This window comes from Drosophila suzukii, chromosome 2L (assembly GCF_043229965.1).
Source record: "Drosophila suzukii chromosome 2L, CBGP_Dsuzu_IsoJpt1.0, whole genome shotgun sequence".
NCBI classification, from domain to species: domain Eukaryota; kingdom Metazoa; phylum Arthropoda; class Insecta; order Diptera; family Drosophilidae; genus Drosophila; species Drosophila suzukii.
The window spans coordinates 18,220,705-18,245,401 of NC_092080.1; the positions used below are offsets into that span (position 1 = coordinate 18,220,705).

The 24,697-nt window shown below is 35.7% G+C and overlaps 1 protein-coding gene across 4 annotated transcripts in view; it reads left to right on the forward strand.

Annotated features, from left to right (window-relative positions):
- The window catches only part of tai (basic helix-loop-helix family member taiman), a 90,427-nt gene that overhangs the window by 40,048 nt on the left and 25,682 nt on the right, over positions 1–24,697 (forward strand). The window lies entirely within an intron of this gene.

A 24,697-nucleotide genomic window follows, 5' to 3' on the forward strand; every position in this document is an offset into this window, starting at 1 on the left:
TTGAATATTTCCATTGACCATGGTATTGTGAGGAACAAAAGGTGGTCTGTAAATACGTCACTGGAAGTTCAATGTTTTCAAATGCAGGGATTGCCTGACAGCTCCTTCGATCGTCTGGGTCTGGGACACCACGCTTCATTTCCCCACCGCACACGCGGCGTATACGCAACGCGCCGAGTGGCAAGTGGAATGAGAACTTCTTGCGGATTTTGATGAAATGTCTGCGTGGTTCGGCTGGCTTGATTTATGACGATGCTATTGGCAAGATTATGGACACACAGAGCTCGCATGACAAATGTTCGGCAGAGCGACGACAGCTGCAATTTAGAAATTAAATTTGCCATGCAACATTAAAAGAACTTCTCAACTTCAAGGGGAGGGAGGGCTGAGAAGACTGTGATTCCGAGTTACTAAGAACTCGCAACGCCTTCGCCTTCTGTTGCACGTTGCATGTTGTTGCTGAAAAGGGGCGACACATGTTGTCGCTTTGTTGGCAGCGCTCTAATATCCGGCAGATAATACAGATACAGCCCGCGATTCGGGATAGAGATACTCTGGCTTTTGCCTGGCTGCCTTTCGCTAATAATTCATTATCGCTGGCGCTCTTCTTTTTTTTTGTATCTATATATGAATGTATCTGCAGCTGGTAGGTGTTGCCATCCAGAAGGCTTTCTCCCCCTCACCACACCTTTTTTGTTGTTGTTAATTAAGTGCAATAAACTGTAAGGCTAAGACAATGAACTTTTTCGTCAGGGGTTGATGCGTTTTTTTTTCGTATATCATATGCTTTTTGTATTCCCGAGATGACGTCATGGTCGCCACATTCATTTGCTGGGTTTCGTTTCACCAAAAAAGTTGCTATTACGTTAATGAAGATACAAGTTTAATGTCTTCTAGGGGGCACATCAAAATATCCATAGAATTTTATAAAAAATATTGTATAGTCATATTTAAATCATTTTTATAAGAAATGTCAAGTCAACATTTTTTCTTAAATATCTCAAAAGTTTTGAGTCAAAACCTAAAATATTTTCTTCGAGTTTCAGCTACAGCTGTTATTCAGTTTTGCGATTTAACAGAAAAATAGATACAACAAGAGGTCGATGGAAAATTTGTACGGCATGGCAACTGTTCAATCATGGGAAATTGAATTGCGAAATTCAGTGTAAATCTTTTGAATTAGCCAAACATCATGTTCCACTCAAAACGGCACGAACTGCAAAATATTCTAAGCATATTTGAAGCGGAGAGTGATAGAGAAAGGGGGAAAATGGGGACCGAGTGTCGGGGAAAATCGGGGCTTAACAAGGACACCATCGAATTGACACAGCCTCGGAGCTTTTCTCCATTGCCATTATTGTCAACACTTGTGGAGCCAAAGCCTTGTTGTTGCCCCCGAACATGTTGGGCCTTAATTTATGCCACTGACAGTTCTGTTGGCCTGGCCATCGTGTCCTTGTCTGTGTGTGCCAAAGGATTTTTGAGGGCTCACCTTCGACCCAATAACAATGGCCCACCCACGCCCATCCACCATTTATGCCAGTCTCATTGTCAACTTTATTTTTCATTTGGCCGCATTGGTGTACCGTCTTGTTTATGATAATTTTTTATGGCTTATTGTATTTGATTACACGTGCAGGTGCGAACAACAATAATAAAATCAGCCAGTGACGACAACGCAAAAGACGGTCTTTTGGTCTATTGCTACTTGTGGGTTTCCCATTGTTCGGGGTCTAAGCGGGGTTTCCATTTCTCTGGAATTTCTTTTACCCAACGCTTTGCTAATTTTATTTGCTTTTCTTCTCTTTGCAGGTATGTATCAAATGGAACTAATAAAAAACAGCTTCACTAGCGTAAGTTCGTATGGATTGAATTTTAAAAAAAAGTTGAACAGTTTATTATATCTCCCAAAAAAGATCTATCTATATGGAGTTATCACTTATTGAAATCGAAAATTTCTATCCTTGACAAGTACCAGAATAAAAATATGAATTTAATAAGTTTAAAAATGTACAATACCTTTAAAAAATAATATTAAATAAGAAACGTAAGCTTTTAATTTTTCAACTATAATATTTTTAAATGTTTTTATAGTTCTCAAATGGGCTATAGATTTCCCGATTTTCATCTACCATTGGTTTTGAAAAAACACTTGTTTCCCAAGCTACAGAAAGGAAACCCTAAATCTTATTTCCAAGTTTGTGCAACATTTCTTTGGATAACTTTTCGGCCGCAGGCGAAGAACAAGTTCCGCCAACATCTGTTGGCAAAGCCGGCCAAAAGTTGTTACCAACTTTCAACTGGCCAATTGCTCTTTGCCGGTTAGCCGTTTGTTGTTTATCACAACTATAAATCTAAAATGGCATTTCCGTTTTTCATTAAGTATTGGCTACAAGAACTCATTTATTCGATTCGCCCCCGTTCTTGGCGCTTATTAAAAAAGTTGCTCCCAACCAATGCAATTTGAGAGGACCGAACCAGAAAGATGGATAGGAAGGGACTCGGACAAATGACGTTGTTTGTATTTGCTTTAGATTTATGACGCTCGCGAAACTCTGCAAGAAACTTTACAGAAAATAATGCAGTAGGAATAATAAGATACTTTATGTATAGTGGAAAGAACTTATGCTTAAATTGGTATTTAAAATAAAGACTATAGATAGTGGCTTAAAATAAAACATTTGTATTGAATTATAGTTATCAAACACCGTAGTTTAAAATAAGAACAGCTAGTTACTTTATAAGCTTCGATTAAGATATGAGTGGATTTAAAAAATCAAACAACAAAACATTAGATTTTCAAAATGAATGGAGTTTTAAATCCCATTTTGTAACATAACCCTAGTATAATATTTCTATGTAAATGGTGCTAAGTGCTTTTCAATTTCGATTTGGGGATCCCCAAAACCATTAACAATTTTAAGATATATATTTAAAAAATATTTTTTTTAAGTTTCTGGTTTTAAAACTCTATGATTTTAGTTCAAATGAAATTATGTTTTACAGAGCTTCTAAGATACCCCCGTTATGATATACTGACATGGAAATATGGTTTATTATGGGATATTGACGTGTGATGATGATGTACCCCTTGGAAAAGAGAAGCCCCAGAGAGTAATACGCACACATGCGAATCCCCCGTAATCCCCACTTCCCCACTACTTCATTCCACACTCACTCACACACACACAGTAGCTCCATTCCAGAAGTCCACGCTACGCTTACGTTCTTCTTTTTTTCCGTTTCTGTTGGCTTGCATCGTGTTCCATTCCGGCGTTCCGCTGGCCGCGAGAACATTTCTGCGTTCTGCTGTGGGCAAAACACAAAAACTGCGACGCAATTCTGACGCTGAACTGTACAGTGAGGACATTGACATTTTGCATTTTCGTTTCGTTAGCGCTTTTCGTTCGTTTCTTGGCGAGAGAGAAAGAGAGAGAGAACGAACCGGTGGGAGAGGGGAACAGTTGAGATTGGCCAGAACACGTTGCCTTCTGCCAGTTTTTATTTTCTTTATTTCCCATATATTTCCCCTTTCAGCCATAGAACAACTCATTAAAGTTGTGATAATGCGCGGGTTTCATGTTCTCACTTTTGAGAAATCTCTACAGTTTTATGGAGCACTTTGTGGTTTGGGTGGAGAAGCTGTTAAAACTAATCCGCGGTTATTAAATGCTCACTCCCCCGATCTTTATTGCGAATTTAAAGGTATTCTGGTATTCCTGTGCAGATCCCAAGATTTGCGGGAATTCCATATGCTTTTTAGCAGCAAATCGAATTGCAATCCAAAATTGGCCTTATACGATTTAGCGGTTCTGAAATTATTAGAAGTATTTCAATTTTTTAATCATTAGCATTCATTGACAATATCATAGAACTTTAAATTATTCGAAATGGTTTTTAAGAGCAATAACAGAATTTTCAACTTTTCTTGAAGTTATTTAATCAAGAAATTATAAAACATTTTTATTTATTTTTTAACTTACCATTAAAAGTGTATAATGTTATAGTATGTTTTTGGGATCTTTACCACACACAGCTATGTATTGCTAATTTTTCTTCGCCTACAACAAAATATTTTTAATATTTATATTTATTTGTATACTACTTTATCAGGAAAGTATACAAAATCTCAAAATCCATGACATTTCAAAAACAAATTTTCTTTGATCTTCAGTTTACTTTTTATTTCTTTTCTTAACATCAAAAATATATAATAGTTTGTTTTTATCTATATTTTAATAAAAAGTTTTCTATGATCTTCAGTTTACTTTTATTTTTTAACTTAACGTGAAAAATATGAAATGAGGTTTTTTTTTACCAGGTGTTATACAACATTTTTAAATCCTTGATATTTCAATAACACATTTCATATGATCTTCAATTTTTTTTTTAAATTTCTTAACTGTTATGAAATGGTATAGTATGTTTTACCTCTACCACACACATCTGTGTCATATTCATTTTTCTTCGCCCACATTAAATTCGTTTTAATTGATTGGCTTTCGTTTTTCGTCTTTATGGTAAACCAAATAAACAACAATCCCATAATGTAGATGTGTGAATAAATAATACCACTCCCTTCCCGATTTTCGCATCCCAAAAAAATTCAGCAAACTATTTTTGCTCAATTGCTGAAAGCTCTCATTCTGTTCTACACTCGGCACTTTTGTGTGTTAATTAAAAATGGGATCTCGGCTGTTCATAAATCTTGGGGCCTTTCATTAAAAAGTCTTTTACTTGATTTGATTGGCCCATTGAGAGATTTATGAATGGGTACGAAATTGTGTTTGTACAACATTTAATTAGTTCCCAGCTCGATTCAGTTCATAATGATGCGGTAACCTTATTTTGAGTGTACTCAATTTCCCATGGTGGCCAACGATTACGATTTTTGTTTGAAGCCTTTATTGATAAGCTCATCAAGGGGAGGCCACAAATACAGCTGATAGGGCTAATAGTTGTGGTTATATATTTCCGTATCGCAACAGTGATCGCAAAAGTTTGGGTTGAGGTAACTAATTCGGTAGTTCCTTGAGTAAAACCTGAATTTCATATTCCCAGACCTTCCAAAAGACCTTCACCTGGTAATTAAAAGTCTTTTCCACAATTTCCTTATAAGCATAGTAATAAAGCCTATAATTTGTACTATTCACAATCCTTTTTTCCTCTTTAGTATTCCCCTTAAGACTTTCCTATAGAGGGTTATTTAGCGTATGGTGTTATTTCCTGTTAAAATATTTACTAGGACGTTTCCCGCTTCCTTGAAGTCGTAACTTCCAATTCAAGGGTTTCCTACCATAGTAAACCAATAATTAAGTTATTAGAACATTGAAATATTTTGACAGAAGTAAGTAATAAAAAGACATAAAAAGGGTAATGAAATGATAGGATAGAAATAAGTAAACAGGTCATTCCAATTGGGACATAGAACCATTGTGGGTTGGTATGGTAAGATAGTAGGGAAAAATCAGAACTAATTAAAAGGAATTAAGAGGGCGATGGAGATAAAAAAAAAAGGGAGGGAGCGAGAGATAGGGCATCCCACATGGAATTGAACCCTATCCCAACCGGCGTTTTTTTTTTGTTTTTCGCTTTTTCTGCTTTTGCCCATTGTTTTTGTTGCTGCTTTCTTTTGGCGTCATCATGAATGAGGCGAGATGACAATGAAACACACTGTGAAAGCTGCACGGCGACAGGGCGACAAAGACGTAGCAGCTGTTTGGATTCCCAAAGAAAAGCTTTCACCGTGCAAAGAAAATGCTGCCTTTGCAAAGACAAAATGACGCAAGCGACAAAGCCACAAGAGCGAAAGAGAGGGGGTGAGAAAGAGAGAGAGAGGGAGCGAGAGAGAGCAAGCGGGCGAGTTGCTAATTGGAGCAAAACAAACACAAACAAAATGGCAATGGGAATGTTCCAATGTTCCGCTTCCATTCCGTTCCCACTTTGTTGACGTAGTTTCTGTGTGGAGCTTCTCTTCATTTTTTTCCCCCCATTGTTGTTGTTGTTAGGTAGGTCGTTGCTGGGGCATTGTGAAGGTGCGAGGGAGAGGGAGGCGGAATGGAGGTTGTCTCCACTGTTTTCTTTTGTTTCTTGTTTTTAATGTTGGTCCTTACACAACTGTAACTGTAATGGGCCAGGATTTTATGCTACTCTTTCGCCTTCCCTAACATGACCCCTCTCTTTTTGCTTTCTTTTCGCATAGTTTGGTCGCCAGCTGCACTCTCTTTCGCCACCGCTCTCTTTCCGTTCTTATCACTGCATCGATCTCGCCTACAATTTGAAAATAATTTGTTTGTCTGCGATTTTAGCCGCTCTCACTCTCTCTTTTCTTTCTTTTTTTTTGCCGTCTTGTTTTGATGCCTATTACGTCACGTGGGTGTTGCGTCTGTGTGTGTGAGTGCTGGGCATTGTTGTGATTTTTTGTTTCGAATCTTAAAGATGCATTTTCTCGAGTGTAGTGTAGTTTTTTCTTATTTTTCAGAACCTCGCAGAGTTTTAGTTTAAACAGTCAGTTAAAGGTGCTTAAAAATATATGAAAGATTTATAAGATAATCCAAATATAGATAATTTTTAGAAGTTCATTTTATAAAATTACTAATTTGATGAGAAATATGTGTGAAGTCTTTAAAAAATGAAATAAATTAAGTTACATACATAGTTAAGGGTCCAGAAATAATTTATATGAATTTCATACTTGCTGGAAATTGGCAGATAAAATTTTCCTGACTCTAACATTTCTTTAGAATTGTTATAAATTTTGGTATGTGGTTAGGAAGTAAAAAAACAGTCAAAATATATGTACATAATGGTCACATGACCATTATAAAGTATGAATTTCTAAATCCCTTTTTAAATGTGTTAATTCATTATTATTATTCACTTAAGCATAAATATACATCATAGCAAACCATTATCAAACTCATAATATAATGCATTACTTTCCATAGTTGAATCAGGCGCCTTAAACAGCACTTTAATTACCATCAAATGGTATAAAACGCATTAGAGTCACCTTCAACTTTTTCACATGCAACCCAAAAAGGAAAAATCAACAAAAGGGGCGGAAGAAGAAGAACCAGTGCTGCGGGGCCCCCAAACTTGGCCAAAGCTTTGAAGTTTAACTTTATCGACAGGAAACTTCATTATAAACGACATTGGCAAACACACACACACACACAAAAGCACGACTAACGGCAATTGCAGTGGGACAAGGCGGCAACAACAATGGCTAAAAAGCGATAGCAGCAACAACAACAACATGGCCAACTTCAACTTGACTTGGGGCTGGTTTGTGTGGTAATAGGCCGTCTGCATTGTTGCCAGGGGCAGGTCGGCACCTTCCTAAAAAACAGGCACAGAAAGAGATGGACAGCGCGGAGAGAGGGAGACAGAAATAGCTACACTGCGAGTAAATTGGTACCTACTTTGAGGGACATTAAATTTCCTATTACAATAAAAAAATCCTATTAAATAAATTAATTCAGGATGATTGTTAGGGAGGAAAATAAATAAAATACCGAACAACTTTACATGATTTTTATGCTTTTTAAAAATATTTCATACCTACTGAGGGAAAGATTTTAACATAATAAAAAACTGTATACAAGTTTAAAATGAAATCTAAATTTCTAAATTACACTAGTTTACAGCCAAGACGCTCCCAAGCAATTGATGGCAAATTCTGTTAGTGCTAGACCCCAGGATAACATAAAATTCCCCAAACATTTTTTCTTCAATGAAGCGGTTAAAAAAAAAAATTTTTTTTGATTCGAAATGTTAAATTTTTTACTTTTTTTCAAATTTGTTGTGCTATCTCGACACGTTTTCATCCTATTAAGCCAGTTTTTATTTCATTTTAAAGTAAATATATACAATAATTATTTGCTATAGAACTTATAGTTTTCAGTAACTTAATATTCTTGACTTGCCAATCAAAAAGCCTTCACAGTATTATCTTGTTTACGGTTCTTTAGTAAACTTTATTTCATCCCAATAACACAATTTCTTTTGTAATATCGTCATAAAAATAGGAAATGAAGGATTTTTGTTTACTGTGTAGCTTGGAGAAAATAACTGTGTGAAGCAAATTATGGTCTATGGGCGTGAAGTTGCTTGGCTGCTGCTAGTTGGCCAAAAGCGGGTGGCAAGAGGGGGTGCTGGATGTCTAACATTGCAACGTGACCATCGCGCATTGCCTTTGCACTTGTAACATGTTGTTGGAGTCTCGTTTTTTCGTTAGCCCGGCCTTTTTTGTTTCTGTGTTGTTGTTGTCTTTGTTGTAGCTGTAAACTTGTTCGCGTTGCATGCCAATGAGGCGCATTCAGCTCTAGAGGGGCAGGCGGATTTGGTAACACAGAAACTGGATTAGAGGCCTGCCTCGCTCGACAACAGCCCCGAAACCAATCATCCAAAATAGAAGAGAAAAGGCTAAAAAAAATAACAAAACTTTGCAATCAAACTAGACACAAAGCTATGAAATTGGTAGGGGTACAATAATCAATTTTAATCAATAATTATACGTTTTAGGTAAACAAGTAGTTATTTCTAAACTTTAATTATATGGGTAATAATTAGTAAATGTTAAAAATAATAAAAGCATTAACATAATAATATATATTTTCAAAATGCGAACATAAACTAACAGTTGAAAAATATGGGTAATATTTCATATTATATTAAGAACTTAAAAAAATATTGCCATAAAAAATGCTACATCTGAAAGTTAATACAAATTACATAATTACATCATTACATCATTACATTACATCGATGTAAAATTAATATTTTGTTTTTATTTTCCCTAATTTTTCTTTGTAAAAAACGCTTATAATAATTTGTTTTTATTTAAAATACTAATATACATTTATCAGATTGGTTATGTAATTTCCCATGCATCTAGCCACTGTGCACAACGTCATCGGTTTGCAATGCCACGATGTTGTTGCAATTGGCATTCAGCGGTTAGGATGTTTTTTGGTGTTGTTGCAGTTGCATGCCTGGTGGCATCGTCTACATCACTCCATCTCGATTTAGGCCTTGTTGTTGCCGTTGTAAAATAGGCAAAAGTAGTGAAAACTCGTTTTCATACACTGCTTTTTTTATTTTTTTTTTAAGTTTTGTTTTTTCAGCGCTTTTTGACTGCTTTTGCGTCTTCTTCTTGTACGACGGCTTTTGAAGTTTAACTGCTTTTGTAAGGCAAGCGAAATAAGCCAGAAAAAAAGCAACAACTTTTTATGGCCATCCCGGTTGTTGTTGTTGTTGCTCAAGTTGTTGTTAAAGTTGTTGTTAAGGCTGTTGTTGCCTGTTTCGCATCCTTTCAGCCAATGACGCACCCGCTTTTCCTTTGTATTTCCCGCCTATTTTCTATGCGGCAAGCGAGTGTCTGGCTCCCAGGTGGGCGGCAGGTGGAAAAGGGGGCGGGTTTTGGCCGTTTGAAGTCAATGTAAAGTTGCTGAGTAGGTCAGGAATGCAAACGGTTGTTGTCGTTGTTGTTGCCCGTGTTGCCAGTTGGTTGTAACTGGTTGTTGTTGCTGCCTTGTTGAACAAGGCTAAAAACAACGCGACGCGCCTACTTTGCGACTGCACTTGCCTCTAAACAAAAAAAAAACCCGTGTATATGTATGATGGTGTTTTTTATTCGTTTGTATTTCTGTTTGTTGTTAGGTATTCATTTTCCGCCTCTTTCTCACTCTTCTCATATTTATATTTACCGTTAGAAGCCGCTAAAGTTTCTCGTTTGACTTTGCAAAGATGGCTCTTTAGTTGCTGTTGTTGTTGTTGTTAGGGCCGCCTTATCGACCAGGTTTTCTTGCATTTGACAGACTGCATATACACACATAGTTTTAGTTTCAGTTGCTGTTGCTGTCATGTCATAAAATTAAATTAACAACATGGGTTTTTGTTATTTTTAGACATATGTTTTTTATCGCTGTTGGATATTTGCATGGTTTGGTTGGAAAGGTTTGTTGTTGCCACTTTTTGCCGATGAATGGCAGTGACAGTTTGACATTTTTCCGAAATGGTGGAAAATTTCTTCTTGCCAGTCATTTTTAGAAGCCAAAAGTGTTACATGGGGCTAGCTTGTTGTACAATGAACGGATACATTATCTAATAGTCAATGTTATTTTAGGGAATTATTAAATATTTATGAGAAGTTAGGTTGTTGGGATATAAAAAAGCTCAACAAGCAGCCCTAACTAAATATAATGATTTGATATTTAACTTCAATAAATCATTTATGTAAATTTAAGCTAAGGTCTTCTTTTAGCTGTTCCCAACTCTTAAACTCATTGAATCTTAATTAATTACTAAATATTTTGATTATATCGCTTTATAGAGCATGTCAGTTTTTCAATAAATTAACCTGAATCAAACTATCATTAAGCCTTAAAAATCCAACTTAATCCAACTCATTTAGATTTTTCCAACTTGATTGGGGATTGTCTCCCAAGGCGCATAAAGCCGAGCTGTGACAACTCTTCCACACGGCCTGGCAGGCCATTAGCGAACGAGTTTTTGCGCCCAGATACATTTGTATATCTACACATCTATCCATCCAGCAGATACACATGTGCATAGATTTGTAACAGTAATCCGCCGCAACATCCCATGTCATTCCATCGAAGTCATTAACTTGTTCTTTGGCGACAAAATAGCATAAAACATAACTGGGAAGCTTATAGGCCAATGTATCTTTGTATCTTTGTTGGTTTCTAGCTGTATCTTCGGTTGGCTGTAATTAGACAAAACTAATTAATGTTGTACGGAATGTGTGCCATGTTCACGGTGCACGACCAATTTATTAACATCCTCTGAGATTTGCGGGGCGAGGAACTCACTTCGCTTTTCCCCTTTCTCCCTATTTTACCTAATTTGCACCCCCAAGATTAACCCAAGAGATATTAATTTTGCAAGAAACTTTGGGGAATGGGGGTAATCGACTTTTTAAGAATACTTAAGGAAAAAGTATGTGTTGTAATTTAACAGAATATTAAAATTAAGTTACTTAAACTACATTTTCGATACAGTAAAGTATTCTTAATCCTAAAAAATCTTAATTTAAGTATCTAAGCTTCAGCATCAGACATAGTAAAATGTTATTTATTCATATTTATTTTATATTTGAATTTTGCAATCTTAGTAAAATTTTCTAATACACAGCCTAAAAATACTAGACCCATATCCATTTGATGAATAAATCATTAGAAAAGTCTCAAGTACAGTTGTGCTTTGACTACTGAATTTTCTGCTCAGCTGTTGCTTTTTGTCCTTCCTTGTCCCTACAGACTCTTTAATCCAAAAGTTACAGGCATGTAATATTCCATTATCAAATAAACTAAACGATTCAAGTACGTGTTATTTTTTAAAAAACAGATTACCTTTGAACCTTCCTTGTTGCCAGACGTGGACAAGAAAAAAATTAGCATAAAAAGGATACAAAAATGGGGTATGTTGGTGGGCGAAGGAAAATCACTTTGTTGCGACGAGCACTGTGTAAATTTTCTTTTCTGCACCATTTTCTCTTGACGTTTTCCTCTTGTTGTGCTTTTCGGCAGACTTTTGCAACGCGTCTCAAGTTCAAGGTTATTCGAGGCCGCTCTCATTTGGCCATTTTCTCTCGCACGTTCGTTTTGCTTTCCCCGAGTTTTTGGGCGTGAATTTTGTGCTGCGAGGATGTCATGTGCTTTTTGGGCCAGGCTTTTTAGTTTCTCGGCTGCTGCGCTGTTTTGCTTTTGCTTTGCTTTTTCGGCGACAACACCCCGAAAAAGCAAAGCAAAAGCAACATTCAGCGACAACTCAACGCGCCCGATTCGAGGTTATTTACCCAAAACGTAGGATTCGTTGAACTTGAATTTTTACTGCTCGCAAAAGGTTCTTACAGGCCCACCCACTCGGTGGGCGGTGGTGGCAGCTGCTCGACAGTTTCCAAAAATATGAAAACAAGCAAACAAATGTTTGTAGCCTTTTTGCTGGTCAAATGTTTGCTTTAAGCCTTCGGAATGCTGAAGTTTTCCATGAAACAATCAATTATGTGGGCGTTTTGGTAGGGATTTGATTGACCTTTACGAAATTGGTTGGCAAACTGATAGAATCTTGGGTTAACTTGAGGCATAATTTGGGGAAATTAGTAATTTTTTAGGCTATGCTGTCAATAACTGTCAATAACGTATCTAATCAATTTTGCAACCTATCATCACCCAATTTGTTTTTAACCTTTTAATTCGTTTTTAACCATTCGTTCTTAAAAAACCGTGAAAATACATTTTGCGCTCAATGTTCTCAATTTCAGAACAAAATGGTAAGAAGAGAAAAGTTAAATTGAGTTTAATAAAGAAATTTTTGATAAGTATACACTACTGACTGGACGAATAGTTCAGTTGAGATAAACAAAATAATAAATGCCAAAAAATATAAAACAAATAATACTAGTATAATATTTTTAGAAAAGTTTTCAGATTTTTTATTTTTAGCTCTTTCAACTTGATTCCATTCAACTTGATTCAAGCACATTAAACATATTTTAAACTTAAACTTAAACATTTTCGTTTTATTTTCAAGAAAATGTTCATCTCAGATGGGAACATGAGATTTTTCTGTGTGTATTTTTTCTATCCTTAAAATATTCGTTAAATGTTTAATTTCATTACAAACCCCCGCTTTTTTTCTAACCAAAGTAAAAAACATCTTTTGATAATTTTAATGTCGTTAGAACCCTTTCATTTTCGGCAGTAAAAGTGTCCACAGTCAATTAACTCGGCCGAAGAGTCCTTTTTTTGGCCAAGACGCCTTAAAGTCGACCACAAATGTTCATTTAATTTGACGGCCGGCAACGAACTCAAGCCACAAATTTCCCAAGAAATACACTGGTTAAAAAACAAGATGTCAAATTATTCTTTGACAGCCGGGCGCCGCAAGTCGCCAACACAAAATCTACCAAAAATTTGCAATTTTCAAGCCCGGCGACCGAAATGAACAGTTAAAAATGTGGTGTGAACATCAACACTACAACATCGGCAACAATAATAATAACAAAATGTGTTACGCAGCAAATCGAAGCGCTTTTGGGACGCAGTTGAACGTCCGCAGGTCCTGAGTTCATTCACCGTTGAAACCAAAATCAAGATACAAAACGGCAACTGCGACGCCGGCAGCGCAGTCGTAAGACGCAGCGCAAAGGCAAAAGAAGTAAAATGCAAAAAACACACATATATACTAAAAGGAACGCACAAAAACAAAAGTACACCAAGAAAATATTGTACTTAAAAATAAGAAAAATGTATCAAAAAAGATACAAAACAGAGAAGCCATGATCTTAAGTCAAGCATAATGTGCCCTTGATTTTAAATTTAATTTTCCATACTTTGACAAATATATATTCTTGAATCTAAAATAGTTCGTATCATTAATTACCAAAGAATATAAAACAAAAAAATTTCTTTTTACAAAAGATTTTATATTTTTTATATTTAGCTTTTTATACATTTACGTTGAGTTATAGTACCAAAATTTAAATAAGTTTTAATACTAAACTTATAAACACAAATACATCTGTGTAAATACTTTAGAGACGGATAAATAGGTGGCATCTGATGGTACTCGAACTCAGGTCCTTTTTTTTATAAAAAATAATAATTGTATAATATATAATTACCTGATCCAATACATTTGAATTGTCGTTATTAAATTAAAATTTAATTTTGGTGCACGACTAAATTGTTATTTTAAAATTTTAAAATCAAATATAAGATCAGAATATACGAAAAAAACCAAAAAAATAGTTCAGTGCACTACAACAAAATAAATAAGAACAAATGGCATAAAAAAGCAAAAATACAAAACAGAAAACCCAAACCGAACAAAAGCTTTTAACGCACTTTGTGTAAGAGCGAGAAAGAAATAAGGGGTTAGAAAGAGATGCAAGAAGTGTGAGCTGTGTTTGTGTGTGTTTGTGTGGGCGTAAATGTATGCAAATAAAATGCGTGTGCGAGACTTTTGAAGTGGGTTAATATTAAAACAACAAAAACAAACCCTAAGAAAACGCCACCGAGCAAAATACAAAAAAAAAACACAAATTCCAAAAAAACAATTGTCAAATCGAACCTAAGCAAAACACTCTGAAAGGGAAGATAGCGAAGGACAGGAGATCATCGACCGAAGTCAATGAAAATAAACCCGCTGTTTTGGTCAGTCCATCATGAATAAATGGCATAAATATGCCTAAATCCTAAAAACAGATAAAATACCATTGGATTCCTCTCAGTCAGACGTTTGAAAAGGAATTATGCAAATATTGAGGGAGGTTTCCCTGACTGCCCGGGGAAATATGCTACCAAAAGGCTTAAGGCACAGCCACAGCGCCTAAAAGCAGGCAATAAACTTTTCTCTGGATTAGTAAAATGTCATGGCTCTGGCAGAGGCTTTGAACTTGCTGGATCTTGGGGTTAAGTGAAATATAAGAAGTAGTCCCTTCGCTTATATATTCCTTTAAATGTTCTTTTGATTAGTACATTAAAAAGAAATTAACTTTTAAATGAATACAAATGTATATGTCACATTTTAGATTATAATAATAAATACATACATGATATATATAATAAAATTTGTATTAAAATACTTTTGTTTTAAATATTATAAAATTGAGGTATGTTTTTTTTCAGCTCGAAATTTTCGCTATGCTAGAATTTTTCCTTATAACCTTTGATTCCATCTAATCCTTTTCTACCCTTAACTCAATTTTCTGTCACGAGGCAGGATGAAAAAGCGGCAAGCAAGCGATGTCCTGCCGAGGATGAGGACACGCGCAATCATAATTACACAATTACACAACAAACGAGACATAAACCAAATCAAATACAAACAATCTACGAAATTTGACGAAGGACAGTAGAAGCAATAGAAAGGCAGTGGGAATGATGAAACGTTGCTCACATGTCAGTGATAAATGAACAATTTATTAAATCACCACGTAGCCAAATAGAAATCAAAGCAAATGGGGCCAGAACAGAATGAATTAGATGGATAGATGGCGACACCAATGGAAATGGTGATGGAGACGAATGGAGCCATGTATGTTAAGCTGGATCCCAGCGGAAAAGTGAGAGTACGTGTGTGCCTACCACTGATTTATTGTTCGAGTCAAGTGCCTGGAAGAATAAAGGCTGAGAGAGGAAAAGCCTCTAAAGACGAAAGCAGGATCCTCAGAGAAGCAGCGGGTATGATGTTGATAGATTGTCTGGGACTTACGTGCATATAGAATCTAACATATTTTATCCAATTCCGGATAAAACAGGAAAAAACATCTTATAGGATGTAAACGAAAAGATTCTAACGCGCTCTTTAAAATCCACAAAAACAAATCAAGTCGAAATGCAACTCACTTTTTGCTTTTTTTCTTGTCATTTCCGTTCTTAATTTAAGAAAATTTTGAGATTTTTTGGATTTTTAGAACAAATGGAATTCGACTTAAGAACAATGTGCTAAATGTTAAACATTTCTTTCTTGTTTTGAGAACTTAGTTCCAGCACAAAATGTGTTTCTATTTTTGAGAACATTTTAAACTCAGATGAGAACGTCAGCATTCTCTCTGTGTATTTAAAGATTTTGCAATATATTTTCCAATTTTTTATCTTTAAATATTTTAAATATTATGTAACTACTCTTTGATTTTTCTTTGCAAACCTCTTCCAAATAAAAAGCAAAACTCAATTGGACATCGATTTTTTTGAGTTCTCCCTTTGAATACCATCGTGGACAACAACACGCGGCTATAATTATTATATCGAACCGACCAGGAGCCTAAGAAACCGTCGAATCGACTAAAACCAGTCCAAGAACAAGTTCGAGTGCCCCCTCAGTTCCCCCTTTCGCTTCCTGCTCCATTTACAATGCTTTTTTTGTTGTGTGGACACTTCCTAGGCTCCCAGAATGACGTCAGCGCATAAATTGAACTATTTTTATAACCAGCAACGTGTAGGAGCCACGCATATCGAATAAAATGTGGGCATGTTTGGGACATTTATTCGTGGCCTCTGGCTGAAACAGAGAAATTGGTTGAACCCACTACACGCACACACACTTCATTAGGCGTAGTTCAGTGAACCCGAAGTTCGTTAGCAGGACATTAACCGAAATCCTTTCACGACTTTTATTCTAATTGATTAGCCCTCTAACAACTGGTTCTTTGACACCCCGGAATGGAAGGTGTTTTTGGTGTATGTGGGTCTTATCTAATCAATTGATAACTCCCATTCAACACGTGCCCTGCTCCCCGAAAAAATGGAACTCGATTGAACTCTACGATATCTTCGTTCATTTGCTGCGGTTCATTGGCATTGACACCTTTCTTCCGCATTTCTCCATCGCGAGTTCCTCCCCCTTGATATCTGCGAGTCTATCACACATTTTAACAGAATAAACTGTCATTCGATTTGATTGCATGACACGACCACTTTTCAGATTATCAAACGAACCCGAACCAGTTCGAAACCGTTAAAGAATATTTCATTGGATGCCAATTTATTGGGGATTAATTGTGGAAATTGGCTATCGAGGAGAAAACATCTTTCGACATCAGAATTTGATGCAATTCCTAAAACGGAAATCGAATTATGACGACAAATATGGCTGGATTTATTTTCTACCTTGCAAATCTAATCGTTAACCCAGAAACTATTTACTTTAAAGTTTTTTTTAGATTTTTATATTTTTTATTTTAACTACTTTTTTACGCTCGATTGGTTTATTTAACCCTGAAAAATCAAGCGGTACAAAGTGCTTAAATCTATTTTTAACATAAACGACATAAGAAAAAAAGCAAATGCAACAACACAGATTCAGAAAACCAAAAAGTGTTTATTTATTTTTCGGCTTGAAAGTTGAGCATGTCTTATTTATATTCAATTGCCTGCTGAGGCCCTCGCTTTTATACAAAAAAGTTTGTCCCAAGCAAAAAAAAGCTAATTTGCTGATGGCCAAGTGATGATAAATCATTTTAAATAAACTTGAGCATATCTGCCATCTACTTAAGAGTCAAATTTTTGTATTTGTTGAGTCAAGTGCGTGAATCACTCGCTGTCACCTTAAATTAGACAATTTTGCCATTAAAATTAAGTTGACTAGTTATTTGAGACTTTAGCAATGATTAAACTAACCAAATTTATTTTCTTCTTCTATTTGCAGGTAAGCAATCTTTTCTATCCTTCATTCTTTTGGTTCCCGTAAGTTTTTAATTAATTAAGGTTTTTGAATAATATTTATTGAACAAAATGTTTAACCCATGTTTTTTCTAATGATGATAAATAATTTCTTGGGTTTTTTTCCTCTAATTAATGGTAAATTATGATAAAATCTCATTAAACTCTCTAGATGTTTCTGTCACCCCTTTTCAAATTATGTTTCAAATAAATCAAAACTCTTATAAATGGTTTATGTCAACACGATGGTCTAACCCCCAGAGATTTTGTCCCTTCTTTCTGGAGAACTGTTCATTCGCTATTCGTGCTGCTTGATTCGTGTTTAATTTAGCTTATTGCCTTGTAATGAAAATTAATTGCGGTCATAGCAAAAGGCATTATATAGCAGCTTCTTTTGGTCTTCTTTTGGCTTTGATTTGGCTGCTTTTTCGCTTTTTCGGGCATTAAGAAATGGTTTGTCCCCAAAGTAATGTTTTTTCTTTGTAGCTCCATAGCTCGTTTTTGTGTAGGCGAAATACGTGTGGCATATTTACTCAACAGATTAATTATTTAGCTTTTATTCCGTGTGTAATGGGCGATGTAAATGCTGCTAGATAATGTGTAGGCAGCACTTTGCTGGAAGGGTCTAGGTTTAGTCAGGAGATTATTTGTGGGCGAGCTGTCAAAGATGGATTGTCCGAAGGAGAAATAGTAATTAATGTGCAAATCAAGTTGATATTAAAATAGATGCTGTCTCTATTTTTCTAAATTTGCTTCTCTGTGTTCCTAAAGATCTTTTAAAACACTCCCTACCTCTGTTTACATACCTCCTAAACTTATTTACAGCACATTTGCCCCTAACCAAACACTTGTGGCTACTTTTATTTGAGGAATTTCAATTCTAAACCCACTTTCGCTGCCTCCGTTTTATTTCCAGTCACTTTTATTGGGCTATTTTCACTCACACAATTCTAACCATTTCATTTTTATGGACAATTTCCAGAGAATGCACTTCGTCGAAGCCGAAGGATGAGGTGGGAAAACGGCTTCTGGGTAAAAAAAGATATAATACTTGCGGTCGATCTTACGACCATTCCTTGTAAACCCACAACACTCGTTTTACGACCCACATACAACAATTTTAATTACCCCAACGGCTTGACCAAGTCAGTTCTAGATACAATATTTATCAGCCACCGGCCGGACATTTAAATCTTGAAGATACAGCAGCATACAATAAAACTTTTCTTATTTAGCACACAGTCATAAGGGATCACATAAACATTCGGCTAAGATTTGTTTGGTGCGTGACTTGACAGGCCAAAAAATGGCGCATTTCCTTATTGCATATTTACTCAAAATATCTTTTATTTTTCGGTTCATTCTGGTCATTTTTTGTGCTTTTATTTCTTTGCACTTAAGTTGTTTTATTTCGGAGCGTGCGACTCAAATGCAAATATTTGCCGATGAGGCAGTTCACTTGGCTTTACCTATATTAGTCATAGAATCCACACACCATCCAAAAGTTCGTTGCCCCACTGCACGGATATTTATATATTTATGACATTTAAAAGTTGTAAAGTCCGTTATTCAAATATTAGTTTGCTCCACATAAAATGGGAAGCATCAAATTTGGCACTCGAAATTTGCTTTTGCTCGACTTTTTGATTTTTTTTTTGTATTAAAGAGGAACATTTGATTTAAAAATAGCGAAGACCTTTGCTTGACTTCGACTCGTGTTGGCCTGTGCGATAACCCCCGGTTCCCTTCAAGACCCCCGTGGGTCCTCTATTACGAATCGGAGAGCAAACAATTCTCTATATAGCGAGCTGATTTCTCGAATATAATCGAGAGTGGTCGTGTAGAGCGAAAAAGGAAAATAATTTGAGGAGCGTGTTTGTAATTAGTGAAATGTTTGTGCAGGTTTGCGGCGAAGCAGGGGTCGCAATTGGCTGGAAAGGAATGCATTTCGCTAAAACGATACGCCCGAGATTACGAAATATTCATAATTTGATATTTCATAATTTTCATGGTGATTTTATAAGCTTGGAAATAGCTTTTAATTAAGTTAAATACTTAAATGAAGTGTTCCCCAAAGTATTAGAGGTTCCAATGATTAATTGATAGTTATGATATAGAGTTTACCATTTCCCATAATTGCACACCAGTTTTAATGAATTGTTATTATTATAAGCTTCCAAATTTCTTAAACATAAAAAACTTTTATGTTTTTAAATTTTGTTTTAAATTTAAGAGAACAGTTAAGTAGTTTTATAAAAGTTACTATGAACACAATCATATAATTAAATACAGTTTTCATTATTCAATACTTAAGAAATGTACAAAAAATTAAATGCTCATGGTACACCTGGATTGGTTTTCTTGTACACGAATTTTTTTAGTCTTGAGCACATAAAATTTCCGTGGCAATCAAATTTTGATTTGCGGCTTAATTTTCCACTTGTTTTTACTGCTGGCGACCCAACAATTTGCAATATAATTCAGAAAACTGCAGTTAAATTTTCATTTCTGGTTTTTCCATCATAATGATAACTGTTTGCAATGTTAGAGGGGGAAATTACAGAGGTTGACAGATTTGCATGCGAGTTGCGTTTTGCAAAATCGCATTGTTCGTGGAAATCTCTTCTGCCAACCGACCTTATGGCTAAATGGGATTTACAGTTGCATTGCTGTTTGGGTCACAGTTCCCATCGCTTTTAATGCCTCTCACGCTCATTTCGCCCCTCGCCACAACTGCTACTACAGTTTATTATTTAGCTAAATGTTGGCCTGATGGCTGCGATAACTTTTTACATGTAGTTGAAGTCGTTTCGTGGCCAATTTGCATAATGGCTAGAAGGTGGGACGGATTTTGGGAGGCGTTCGCGACTTTTGCCTTTGTGATCTGATGTAGAATCACACAAATTTGGTCCTAAGGGTTTTTCATCTATTTTTATGGGAAGTGATTTTAGCACTTTTACATTATGAGCCTTTTGTGGTTTAGCTGTAAGCATTCAGCAGCTGCTCTACTTAAAGGTTTGATCGTAAAATATAAATTCAATGGAAATCTTTAAAAAATAGTTCATTGACAATTCCAGCTTTATAAAACGAATTAAATTTGCTTAACACTTTTTATCCATAAAATTTGATTAGTAAGAAACGATAATTATATGAATCAAAAATAAGAATCGAGTTATTAATCAAATTTTATGGATGAAGTGTTAGGCGAATTTAATTTTTTTCATAAGATTGTATTGTCTACCAACTATTTTTTATAGATATGAAATGGTTACAAATCGTATACAACAACTGTCATAATATTTCCACAGTAAATTGCAGTCGCTATAATACAATCCTTATTTGAACTGCTTTAGAAAGCTTTCAGTCCATTTTGTGTATCACATTCGAAGGATATCAAGAAATTCGAATTCCCCTGAGTTCTGAGGCGCTTGACAGTTCCTTGACATTTTCCATGATGAAGTTTCGCCTGCAACCCCTTTTGAGCTCTGGCTTCTGGCTCAATACCACATCAAGGGTCCTTCCAAACATATATACTGCCCATCAATCTGCTCGGCATCCTCATTCCAAAGCAGAACAGTATCCCCCCCATTCTCCCCTCGCTTTCATCTGGGTGAAGTTTTAACATATTTTTGCATTTACGTCACATGGAATTACACTATGCGTGACAAGCTTTTATGTGGCTGAAAAAGTGTGTGCCTGAATGCGAGTGTGGTTTTGTGTGTGAACATAACCTCGGCTAACGCAAATGCAGCGATGAAGATGCAAACTTCAACTTCAAAACAGAAGCAGCATTGCAGGCAAAAACCAAAACAGTACACTAAAAAAAATGCAATGATACTGTCCCAAATCAAGTACATTTTTATTATATGGTTTGTTTTCATTTAAAAAATTATTTCATTTTTAAAAATTAGAGATGACTTTGAAAATCAAGACCGAGAAAAATTTGATAAACAGGATCGGGAATACTCGTGTAGATTTGTTATATAGACAAAGGATTGCAAAAAATAAAATGATAATAACAACTATTGTCGAAAATCACGAAAACGCGAATTCTTGAGTTGAACTAATACTTCAAAACTTCTTTTTGTCCTCTCAAAAAAAACTTCTGCAGGATGGAATTACAACACAAAAGGTATACAATATCTTAAGAGAGTATTAAATGTTTAATGTTACCATTTCTGATGTAATGACAATGTAATTAACAACTATTGTCGAAAATCACGAAAACGCGAATTCTTGAATTGAACTTATAACTAAAAACTTATTTTTCTGTAATTTAAAAAAAATCTTCTGCGGGATGGAATTACCACACAAAAGGTATAAAATGTCTTATGAGAGTATTAAAATTTTTCATGCTACCATTTCTGAAAGATTAAATTTGATGTAATAATTGGTCGTAATTTTCGCCAGTGTAAAAGCGGTGACATATTTCCGCAATATCACCGCAGGCCAAGCACAAAGCACCAACCGGACAACTTTTCATTAAAGAAGAAATGAAAGAGAGGGTCTGTTGCACAATCGAGAATTTGTTATGCAAGTCTTTGCCGCTGCAGCTGCCGCAGGCTGAATGCATCATGTTGCATTGCATTGGGGTAGGACCACATCTATATAATGTGTGTATGTAATATATGCGGCAAAGAACTTTTTCAACCCTCAAGTGCGAGTAATGAATTTGCAAAGCAGGAAAGTTACACCGCTCAGGATCTGTCAAAACTTGTTGCTGTCGTCTGCCGTTTGCCTTCTTTCTGACTATGTACTTTCTTCGTGCTTTCCCCTTGATTCTCCACCCATTTTGCCGTGGTGAATCGAAAAAAGCGAACCTAACGAAGCATAAAATTGCGTAATTTACTGCGCATTTAATTTGGTGTTGCGCTCTGCAAAAGAATGAAACGATACGAGACCAGAAAACAGAAAAACAGAGCAGAAAAGAACAGAACGGAACAGAAAACCGAGAGAATCAAGGTAAAAATGGCCGATTCAGAATTCTAAATCGGAATCGGAATCTGAAGCTAAGCTTTCGGTTCGCTTGAAGCTTGAGCTTGAAATTATGATGGCGTCGTTGTTCAGACATTTGTAATTGGAAATGATGATGATGATGATGGTGATAGAGGGGGTGCACGTGGGTGTGCTCCCCCATTAGAAAAATAGCCAAACCCATTACAGCAAATTACGCATTGGTTGGTATAGGGGGTCCAAACCAAACGGAACCGAGCTTTAGGGCCAGAAAAATATGGCATCAACCATTGTCGAAACAAATTACAATGAATTGGTCTTGTATGTAGTTAAAACATATTTAAACTAGAATTCTTTGACCAACAGTGCGTATGAGTGTTTAACTTTATCAAGATGGATTATACTTTGTGATGCCTTACTTTATTATGTTCCTAATAACTAGTTAATTAGACTGTGAAAATACGATAAACCTTAGTAAGGTGGTCTTCTTTTTGTTTTATATCATAAGCCGATCTTAAAAAAAAATATTATATATTTAATATTAGATAAATAACTTTTTTATAAACAAACTTAATAAAACTAGTCAAGGAGTAAACTTTTTTCCTTGAAACTTTTGAACTGTTTTGATATTGAAGTAGCTTTCGATAAATTATTCGCAGAAAAAACCGATCTTAAAAATTTTTTTTATCTTTTTAAAATTAGATGAATAGTTGTAGTATAAACAAATTTATGAAAATAGTCATAGAATAAACTTTTTCCTCTAAACTTTTGAACTGTTTTGACAGGTTTGGATAAATTATTCGCAAAAATATTTTCCTTCTTTATGATTCCTATAACAAATTAATCATTTACCCCTAATTTCTGTGACTATGAGTGATTTGTGGCCCTAAAACCTCCGATGGAACAGTTATCGAACGTCAAGTTTACCCGGAACTAAGTTAAGATTGTGATACCCCTACGATCCCAACCATGCCATTGTAATCGCTGAGCTTCTGATCGACAGCGACGATGGCCTTTGGAACCGGTAGACAAAAGGGCTCACTGCCGAACAAAGGACGTCGGGCTAAAAAGCGGAGGTAGCTTCTAAAAAAAAGTACGGGGAGAGCACCGTAATAGACCTACAAACCTACAGCTAAAGAGTAAAGCAAACGAGGCAGCCACTCGCCTCTTCTTACCTCAGGTAAATCCAGTTTGGAAACAAAAAGCCGCAGCCAACAGCCAGTTTAAAGCTGCCTCTCAGACGGGGCGGCAAAGGGTTAACGGGGGGTGTAAAGGGTTAAGAGGGGGGCACTCTCTGCATACAAATGAAAAAAAACCAAAAAAGGTAGAACAAAAATCTCAGCCGGCTCTGTTTGTTTGTCCTCAGCCCGCCCACCTTATTCCCCTTTTGGGCCTGCTCCTCCCCCTTTTTTTCTCTCAGTGCTCTGTGCGTTGGTGCAGCGCTCTGTAATTAATTTGGCAGCTACACACACATCCACACACACATCGCATCGCACAGAAAGAGAATTTTTAAAAAACCGGCGCAATATCGAATTACCATTGACGGACAATGTCGACAGACATGCCAACCCAAACAGGGTGTTCATCTACATAGGTGATTTTCTCTCAGTGGTGACAGAAAAAAAAATTATCTAAAAAAATGAGTTACCAAAAAATGAAAAAAATGGAATAATATAATATAATAGTAGTATACTAGTAGTATACTATTTGAAAAAGTAAAAATATCTTAAAAATACACCTCGATTTTAATAAAATATATATCAAAGAAAATTAGAAAATGTCTGAAAAATACCTAAGACAGTAAACAACTTTCTTAAAAATATACCAATGTTTTCGGAATAATCTAGAAGAATTAAGCACTCCACGCTTCTTGTCCTTGTATAAGAAGTAGTCCTTTATTTTCTTTAACAAATTAATTTTTTATTTCTTAAAAATACTTATCGATTTTAATAAAACATTTATTAAAGAAAGTGAGAAAACGTCTAAAAAATACCTAAGACAGTAAAAAAATTTCTTAAAAATAAACCTAAAAATAAACCTAAGATTTCGAAATCGAGGATGGTTACCTCTAAAAAAATGTGGCACACAACGCTGTCCTTATAAATTTTAAATTAAAGTACAAGAAGTTTTCTTTTATTTTCCTTAACAGTTTATTTTTCCCTCTGTATATCTTGCTCTGTCAGGTGGGCTGTAGCTTAACCCAAGCTGTCAGCGTGGGCAGCTCTCTCCCGAAGCTGGTTCACAGATCATAATTAAATTTTAACATCAACAAAAAAGCGCCCTAAAAATAAGTACCAAAAAGATTTAAAACTTTGTCAGAGTTTCTGTTCATGGATAGTGTATAAAAAAAGCTGGGAATGTGGGGCGTTTGTGGGACAGCCCTAGGATTCGAGCTCTGTCCAACTTAATTACTTTGCTGGCTGCTCGCTCGACGCTGCTCAGCTTACAAACAAAACAGAAATGGAATGAATTAAAGAGTGAGTCGTGGCGATGCGGATGGGTAGGGGTTCGAGGACTGAACCGGAGAAGAAATCCATTTAATTAAATTTGCA